Raw genomic sequence first — 10,719 nt, 5'->3', positions numbered from 1 at the left:
TGATTTTTTCTTAATTTACTGCTTTCTGCACTTGTTTTTAGTCATTTTTTTAATTTAATTGCATTTATTTAAACTGTATCTGCTTTAATATTGCTACACACTCAAGTGTGCTAGCTTGCACTGCATTTGAATTGTTTTTACTGCTGTTTTAGCTGATTTTCTGTAAAAAAAAGTTCTAAGCCTGTTTCCTGCCTTTCCTGTAGCTAATCTAGTCCAGATATAGATTTGCTGTATCCAGGGCTGTTTCTAAGCTTTTGAGCCCTCCAAGCCTTTCTGTGTTTGGAGGGAAGCCTTCTAGCTCATCAGTGGGAGTGGTAAGCACTAGGTAGCCTATCTACCACAAGAGGAGTGATTTCTGGCCCAGAAATTGTAGTTTATTGGTCATTTGGGCAGTTTTTCCATCCTTTTCAACTTGCTGGTTAAAAAGCCCACGTTTGCATGGGTTTGGGCTTGTTTAAGCTCCGTGCAGCAGCACCGAGCTCAGGTAAACTATCACTGGTGCCAGAAAGTCTAGTTTTCATTTTTTCCCTTAGATCTTTCTAGTTCTTTCTCTCTTGCACTTCAAATAGCCTAATCGCTTTGCACTTGAACAGGTGTTTGTAGCAACTATTGTAGCACACCTAAGTGCCATTAGCACTAGTCATTCTTCAAGGAAATAGCTCCAGTACTTAGTAGTTATGACCACCCCTCCTGGCATGATTAAAGGGCAGTTCCCTGTGCTTTCTCCTATTAACCTGGTGCACTTGGGCATTCTGAGGCAGTGTACCAACTGCCTCATGTACACAGACAACCCTGTCCTCTTACCTCCCAACACTCAGACTTGTGTGAGAGATGCACTTATATCACCAAATTGGAAGCTATGTAATTGGAAGCTACGCACTCTCCAGCCAAGACCTAACTAGCTGGTCAAGAGGAGAAGGTCAACATCAGCACCACAGCACGTGGAATATATAATCCTCCAGAACACCCACTATCACAGCTGTCACATAAAAACACAAACCACACACCCACCTTCGTGGAGGGTTTCAGTAGAAATTTACTGAAGCAGAGACTTCCAAGACAGAAATGCACTCGACCACCACAACACAGCACAAACTACAGGACACATAGTTCACCTCCACAGTGTGCCCCTCAACCTAAGCCCCTAAGGCTAAACACCTTGCCCAATACACTAATCATAGGTGACTCAATAGTGAGGCACACAAATGTCTCACTCACTAGGCTGAATAAGGAGAAGGTAACAGTCAGCTGTCTATCAGGTGCCAGAATCCGACGTATAAAACATGCACTCAGGTCACTCCACAACAAGTACAAGTATGATTCTGTCATTGTCCATGTGGGTGTGAATGTCCTGAGATGTACCTCCCTGGACTACATAAAAAGAGACATGGTGGAGCTCTCGGATTATGTGGCCCAGGCAGGTATGACACTAACCCTGAGCAATATCCTATTGTCACATAGAATGATACGACAGTACAAACAAAAAAATGATTGACTTCAACAATTGGCTAAGTTTCTGGTGTCATTCTAAGGGGATCCAGTATCTGTCTGCTTGGGATGACATGATTGACAGACTTCGACACTTTGCCAGAGATGGCCTGCATCTGTCACCCCTGGGTTTCTGGGTACTGGCTAAGGCTCTTGCCACCCCTATAGTGCCTTTTTTAGGCAGTGTTCCAAATACCAAATTACCGTTGTAACAGTTATAAATAAATGCAATCTGAGGGCCATGCTGCTCAATGTTAGAAGTCTAAATCTCAAGATACACTTGCTCAAAGCACTCCTCAAAATGGAGTGCATTTGTGCTGTAACAGAGACCTGGTTTAAAATGGCAGAAAGCACCCCTGCACTACCAGGCTATATCTCATTCCACATCTTTTGGCCCAGAAACATGGACTGAAGCTCCAAAGGCAGTGGTGTCTCCATATTCATAAAGAATATGCACACCTCCAGACTAGTAGCCCAGCATAACGCATCTGAGATCCAGGTCATAGCCTGCTATAGGTCCCCAACCATGTCCCTAGACTCTCACTCCATGTTTCTAAGCACTCTGGAATCTATCAAGGTCCAACCCAACACTCTCTTACTAGGGAACTTCAACTACCCCTTCATCAACTGGGAAAACTACTCAAGCACCAATACACTGGCCCAACGCTTCCTGGAATTCATCAATTCCAATGCTCTGGACCAGCTCATTCTGACCCCCACTAGAGGAAGCAACAGATTTACCACATTGATGGCAGTCCACTGAACACATAAGGCGTTATAAGACATCCGGGAACACAGGTTGACAGCAACCTCTCTTTTGACCACCACGTTGCCACTGTGGTCAGAAAGTCCTTCTATGTGGCACATCTCATTACTAAGGGTTTTGCATCCAGGAAGAAAGAGGTCATTGACTCCCTCTACTCTTCCCTCATTAGGCCAATCATCAAGTACAATGTCCCATTTGGCATGTACCTCACTAGACACCTGCAACAACTGGAAAGGCCACAAAAGTATCTCACAAAGAGGATCCTAGGGCTTAAACACTTGCCCTATATGGACAGACTCACAAAACTCCAACTATTCTTTGTCTCATATTGCCTACTTAGAAGCGATCTCTGCTTGACTTACAAAGCCATGTCTAACGCAGCTCTGTTAGAAATGCTACATGTAAAGAAATCCCAATCCCTCTGCACTACATACTCTGGAGACCTCAACCTGATTACCACAATCAAGAGAACATGCTGGAGGGACAGGTTCATAACCCAGAGACTGCCCATACTATGGAATAGATTTCCCATACATGTCAAGCAGAGCACCTCACTGGCCCTCTTCAAGAGAAATCTTGATGAGTGAATGGAAAATAGAAATTTAACCCCTGGGATCACTCCAGTGGCTTTACTCGACAGAGGTACTAGGAACCAAAGTTGGGTGGCACGATGCCAGGGTAATCCTATGGGCTAGACTTGTAAAGGTTCCAGGCCCATTAGCCTAGTACACACCTATGAACCTATGAACAATCACAAAGCCTTCTATAGCTATATCAAGAACCTCCACGGCAATACCCAGATTTGCTCTGAGTTATTGCACAATGGTACCTCCTATACTGAGTCAACAGATATTGCCAACATACTGGCCAACAGATTCAGTGCCAACTTTACCCCTCTCTCTCCCCCTAAAGGACCAATCACAATACCGGAAGAATGCCAGGCACCCAGCATTACTGCAACACAGGTTAAAGCTGCAGTGTCCAAGGCCAAGAACACAGCTTCCATGGGACCCGATAATATCCCTGACTGTGTTCTACATGAACTACAAAGCAAACTGGCACCACATCTGTGTGTTCTCTTCATTCACAGCCTCACCTCAGGCTTTGTCCCTACCAAATGCACACGCTACAGTCATCCTTCTCCATAAAGGGGGAGTGACTACATACCCTGGGAATTATCACCCCATTAGCCTGATGAGTCTGATATGTAAAGCTATGGAGAACATCATCATGGACCTGATTAACAAAGATATAGAAAATTTCCAAACTCTAGACCCCATGTAATTTGGCTTTGTGAAAGGGAGATCATGCCTGATCAGCCTGGTTGACTTCTTTGAGTCAGTCACCAGGGTTGAGGATGAAGGTAAGGCAGTGCCTACAGCCTACCATGATCTGGCCAAGGCCTTTGATACCAATACTCACTCAGGAATTATTTATAAACTCACCAAACTAGGCGTCAACCCCTATATCACTAGGTGGGTTGCAAATTGGCTTACAGCTAGAACACACAGTGTGAAAGTAGCGGACTCCAAGTCAGACTGCTAACCAGTCCCGAGTGAAGTCCCACAGGGATAGGTCCTGGGTTCTCTTCTGTTCGGCATCTACTTCTCAGAAGTCCAGACCAACACAAAGGGACTCTGGCTGGCCAAGTTTGTAGACACCTGCAAGCTGGGAACTATTATTAACTCCCAAGTGATGCAGACATCCTACAGAAAGGCCTCAGTGAGACCAATGACTGGTGTTGAAACCCTGACCTTAAGCTTAACACCAAAAAATGCTTAAAAAGTCAGTTCCCACTGATTACCACATGGGAGCCCACTGAACACTGAAGGAGTTATAAGAGACCTGGAAACGTAGGTTGACAGCAACCTTTCCTTTGACCACCACATTGCCACTGAGGTCAAAAAATCCTTCTGTGTGGCACATCTCATTACAAGGGTTTTGCATCGAGGAAGAAAGAGATTATTGTCTCTCTCTCTCTACTCTTCCCTCATTAGATCAGTCATCAAGTATAATGCCCCATTTGGCATGTACCTGACTAGACACCTGCAACAGCTGGAGAGACCACAGAAGTATGTCATAAAGAGGATCCCAGGCATTAAACACTTGTCCTACATGGACAGACTTAAAAGACTTCAGCTATTCTCTATCTCATATGGCCTACTTAGAGGCGATCTCTGCTTGACTTACAAAGACATGTCTGACCAAGCTCTGTTAGAAATGCTACATCTAAAGAAATCCCAATCCCTCTGCACCACATGCTGCAGATACCTCAACCTCATTACCACAATCAGCAGAACATACTGGAGGGACAGGTTCATAACCTAGAGACTGCCCATGTTCTGGAATAGACTTCCCATACATGTCAAGCAGAGCACCTCGCTGTCCCTCTTCAAGAGAAATCTTGATGACTGCATGGGAAATAGAAACCTTACCCTGGGGATCACTCCAGTGGCTCTACTTGATAGGGGCACTGGGAACTAACGTCAGGCGGCATGATGCCAGGACACTTCTATGGGCTAGGCTTGTAAAGGCTCCAGGGCCATTAGCCTTAGCCTAGTACAGACCTATGAACCTATATCTGTATTTCTTTGTCTAATGTTAGCCAGTTAGTATATGGCTAGATCAAAACATATAGGTGACTGTAGGTATCCTTGTCTAGTACCCTGTCTAATGTGTATTGCTTCTGAGAGGAAAAGGTCTAATATAACATAGGTTTTATTATCATTATAAAGAGCTTGAAATAATTTTTTGACTGTTTGGGGAAAGTTAATGTTTTAATAACATCAATAAATCATCCCATTTTATGGCACCAAACCTTTTCTATATGTCTAAACTAAAACTGACACCTCTTCTTTCTTGTTTTTTTTACATAGTCTATTATTGTTATTATTATGTTTTTATTTCTTGGGCCTGTCTATTAACAATGAATCCTACTTGATCATTGTGTATCAAGTGTGAAATTTTATTTTTTATGAAATTTTATTTTTCATTGTATAAACATATATGGAAAGAAATATTTTATAATTTACATGTAAAACTGTAATTGGATGACCAGATGCACACTGTATAGAATCTTTAACTGCTTTTAATTTGGTATTGTAGTAGATCTCAGCATATAATTTTTATCTCAAATATTAGTGTATACCTTTGTTATTAATTGTATAAATCTTTATGGAAATAAATAAAATAAATATGAAGGTCACAGCTCCAAAGGACTAAAATGATTTTAATTATGTGAGCGCTTTTGTTCATCCAACTCCAATGAACTTCTTCAGACGTATTTAAAAACAGTCCACCCCTCCTTATATGCAATTTAATTCACATGATTTGCTTATTGAAGACAATTACATTCAATTAAAAATGTAAAACAACACCTCTCTAAAAAATGTCAAAAATAGTTATAGTAGTTCAAAAAATGTTCCTGCATCTAACCGACTTTAAAGTGCATTTAAATAAATATTTTACATAACCATATATGTCCCTATAGACATCTACATTAGCCACATATTCGTAGTGTTCTAAAAAAATAAATTAATGAACGTACTAAATTTTTAAGTTTTAATAAGCACATAATAGAGCATTGGTCATTAAGCCTTGGAAAGTTATGGGCATTCAACATCAATTGCCGTCATAACTTTTGCCTTTCAAGTAACGAGGACACGTGACCTCCTCTAGTGTCCCCCACCACTTGGTCAATTACTCTGAATTTAAAATGGTGCCCTGGACTATCCCAAATATGCCTAGCCAGGGCATTATTTTCTTTTTTCTTGTTTATGCTGTAAATGTGCTCATGCATTCTTTCCCTAATTTTACGATCAGTTTTACTGATGTAAAATCCTGGGCGTAATTGACATTTCGCTAAATAGGCTACACTCTTAGAATTACAGTCAAACCTCCCTGTTGTTGAATACTGTACATTCTCAATCATGTAGTCCCTCCCTATAGCTATATACCTGCAATAAGGGCAAGCTTCGCATTTCACCATATCAGGATTCCTGCTATTCATCTTATGCTCCCTTTCTAAAATATTTTTTAAATTAGATCCTTTTTTATAAACAATCCTAGGTAATATACCTATTTTCATTCTGAAGTCAATATCTTTCATTAAAATACACCAATTTTTGTCAAGATTCTCCTTATAATTTTCCCATGCAAGGTATATGTAGTAATCAAACTAACTTCATAGTTATGATTATTACCCTCTCATCGACCTCTCCAATATTTCCTTCAGAAATGGTTACCCTCTGGTTAGGGTCCCTCAAAATGGAGGAGAATTGTCCTCCCCTTCTTTTTATTTGTACTTCCTCTATTAGTTAATGTACAAGGTATCCGGGGTAACCACTTTTCATAAACATTTTTTTCAAATTAATACATTTGAGCAAATAATCAGGTCCTGATGTTGTCATCCTTGCTGCCCTCACTAACTGGCCTTTGACTATAGATTTTTTCTGGTATTGTGGGTGGCAGCTAGTATAGTGTTGGAATGAGTTAGAATAAGTTTTCTTTCTAAAAATTTTAGAAATATAACATAAATTTACCCTGTCTTTAATTAGTTCAAAATGTAAATAGGCAATACTCTCTTTCTCAAAATTAAAGTTAAATTCTAAGAAAGATGTGCTTACATTCATTCCCTCAACTATTTCAGATGGTGTCTCCACCCCTCCATTAATAATCATAAAAATGTCATCCAAAAAGCATGTATAATAAATGATTTTCTCTTTAATTCTATTTGTACTAAACACATAATGGTGTTCCCAAAAGGCCATGACTAAGTTAACAAAGCTGGCCTCACATGGAGATCCCATAGCAACTCCCCTTTTTTGCAAATAATATGCATTTTCAAACATAAAGAAATTGTTCTGTAAGATAATGTACAATAGTTCCTCAAACAATCTCAATTTGTTCACAGGGGCTCCTTTTTCCAGCAAAAAGTCCACCACCCATTCAATTGCTTGGCTCCAGATAATTACTGTGTAAAAATTTTTACATCAACAGTTAGAAAATTATATTCACTACTAAACACCTGGTTATCCATATCTTTCAAAAAGGCCCAGGAATCTTTACATATCTGGTGTTCCTTTACAACATATTTTTTGAGAATGCCATCCACCACCATAGCACAAGCATATGTAGCCAGATTCCTCCCACCAATTACAGGGCATAGTGGTGGATCAGTTAAATTTTTGGGGACTTTTGGAGTCCCAAAGATAACTGGGATAATAGGAACTAATATGATCAGATAGTTATACATATCAAGGTCAATCTGGCCACATTTAAACAAATTGTTGATGTATCCCTTAATTTTATGATAAGCTCCATTAACTTTATTAAGTGAAACAATTTCATAACTATCCTGTCTAAATATATTGTTCATTCTAGCATTGTAGTCATCTTTTGTCATAAACACCAGCCCCCCAACCCTTGTTCAGTTTCATAACCCTTATGTCTGCCAACTTTAAGGCAGTCAATCATTCAGTTTCTCCCCTAGTCATATTACTAAATGACCTTACATTATTTTTCAACCCCCTTAGTTTGTTTCTAAAATCAGTTTCACAAACTCTTTCAAATACTGCAAAGGCAGGATGTAGGGGTGGGTTATATGTACTAGGAATTATGAAATCCTTCTTCCCCAATTCACTACCACTAAACATTAATTGCAAATTAAGTTTACGAATGTATAATTTAAAGTCCATTAAAGTAGTTGCTATATTCACCTTATGTGATGGTACAAACGTAACCCCTTGCTAAAACTCCAGTTAAGTTCTGTTCGATCACAAGTGTAGTAAAATTAGAGATATTAAAGATACCTTGTAGGTTTTTCAGAATTACAGGGTATTCGGCTACTGCGTCATTAGTTGCTGGAGGGTAGGAAGAAACATCTTCCTGACCAGGTTCTCTATATTCCATTAAGCAGTGAGCAGCTATCTCTGTTTGCTGTTTTGGTTGTTCCTGCAAGGTTTCCCCTTCCTCCGATGACCTCCTTGGTTTATATTGCCATTGCTGGGTGTAGAAATATAAAAATTTTGTTCTGCAGATGACCTGTTTGTATTCTGCTTTTGTAATTGTTCACTGCTTCTAAGCTGGTTCTCCGCTTCCTGGTACACAGGCTCAACTACGTCACTGGTGGGCATAGCAGTTTCAGCATTCCCATTAAGGTTTATGCTTTGTTGTAATTGGTTCAACAAATCTTTGCCCCTCCTATTTACTATTGATGGTTGTGGAAAGGTGAGTCCATTAGCATAATCATTATGGTCCCTCTGTAATTTTTTATTTTAGTAGCTTTATATTTCCCCACCAGTGTATCAATGGACTCAAGTATTCCACTGTACTCTAACTTATACCTATCAAAGTCGGTATTCATCCGAATTTTATCTTCAAGCATTAACAGTTTGTTGAAAAGTTCATCATTCCCTTTCTTATAGTTAGAAATCATCACTTTAATCAAGGTAAGACCCTGTTGGTTGAAAAAAGTCACCAGTTCCAAAAGGAATTGAGAGTTCGGTGTTACACCCATAGGGTAGAAGCAATGCCTCAGTCCTTTCGGCACTTGTTCCTCTTTTAGGCATTCTTCTAAATTGACTATCTCCAATTGGGTTTTTCTGTATTATAGGAGCCTTTCATCAAAGCTCTTCAAATCAGCTGTAATCACTCTGCCACTGACCAGTTGTTCCGCTTGAATATTAAGGTTGTCAGGATACAATCCAAGTGAAAAATCTTGTTGTAGACAATAACTAAGGTTCGGAACTCCAATAAGCCTCTGTGGTGATTGCCCCAGTTGGGAACAAGTACTTTGCTGTTCATTTTGCACCATATTATGATTCATTCTATATGGTAATTCAATAGAATTGACGTGTCATATTTAAGTTAGGAGACTCTGAACCCAAAAGGTTACCTACATTTTGAGATGAGTGGTCATTGACATTTTGAGATGTATAGTCATTCCTCCTTACGTTATGCCCATTATCAAGAAATCTTTGGTTCAGATCATCCACCTTCTGTGACAACGTATGCACAATTTTCATAAGGTTGGTTAAAGATGCAGAAAACAAATTATTCTCACTTTGAGTTTGTGAGAATAAGCTTGGAGTATTTAGTTCATCACCATTAGCCATGCCCCGGACAAGCAGACCAAAAATGAGGGAGATAAAACAATACACAACTAAATAAAATAAATATGAAGATCACAGCTCCAAAGGACTAAAAAGACTTTAATTATGTGAGCGCTTTCATTCATCCAACTCTAATGAACTTCTTCAGACATATTTAAAAACAGTCCACCCCTCCTTATATGCAATTTAAGTCACATGATTTGCTTATTAAAGACAATTACATTCAATTAAAAATGTAAAACAACACCTCTCTAAAAAATAAGTCAAAAATAGTTATAGTACTTCAAAAAATGTTCCTGCATCTAACCGACTTTAAAGTGCATATAAATAAATATTTTACATAACCATATACATCCCTATAGACATCTACATTAGCCACGTATTCGTAGTGTTCTAAAAAATTAAATTCATGAACGTACTACATTTTTAAGTTTTAATAAACACGTAATAGAGCATTGGTCATTAAGCCCTGGAAAGTTATGGGCATTCAACATCAATTGCCACCATAACTCTTGCCTTTCAAGTAACAGGGACACATGACCTCCTCTATTGCCCCCCACCACTTGGTCAATTACTCTGAATTTAAAATGGTGCCCTGGGCTATCCTGAATATACCTAGCCAGGGCATTATTTTCTTTGTTCTTGTTTATGCTGTTAATGTGCTCATGTATTCTTTCCCTATTTTTACAATTGGTTTTCCACAATATTAATGCACCTCATCATTTGGATTTATAATAAGATCCAGTTAATGTTAAATTTTAGCCCATAGTGAAACTATCTCTATACTCTTAAGATATTTATATTTCCCATATAAATGCAGCATCAACTTTGTTTGTATGTATTTACTTAGACCATAACTATTGTGGCCAGTATTTATTCCATTAATATTAATTGACAATATGTTTAATTGCTTTGAGCATAGATGATTAAAACCATTTTCACCTTTCATTCGTCATACAATGATATCTTATCTACTGTTAATTTTTTAAATTCTAGTACACGCCATCATATTTGTCTAATCTGTAAAATAGGCAAGAATAAAAAAAAAAGTTAGCATATAAAGCACTGCAAAATTTCACTTCCGCTAGACTAGGATTCATTGATACCCTAGCTTAATTAGAAACTAACTAAGCCAAATTTTCAAAATATTCCAATAACTCTAAACCTGTCTTTACAGAGCTACAACAAGAGATTTAAGATAAAAAACAACCTTTAATGATCTTAACAATAATATAAATTATGTTATAACATTGTGTGTACATCTATACTTAACTATCTAGTATACATTTATGATTATATAAAACCATCAAAGGTATTGATCCAAAGCTTATAACAATAAACCCTTTTTAGTGC

Source organism: Protopterus annectens, chromosome 8.part0 (assembly GCF_019279795.1).
Source record: "Protopterus annectens isolate FY-2018-M chromosome 8.part0, PAN1.0, whole genome shotgun sequence".
NCBI lineage: Eukaryota > Metazoa > Chordata > Ceratodontiformes > Protopteridae > Protopterus > Protopterus annectens.
The sequence above is the reverse complement of the archived record's forward strand: the minus strand, read 5'-3'. Positions refer to the sequence as shown.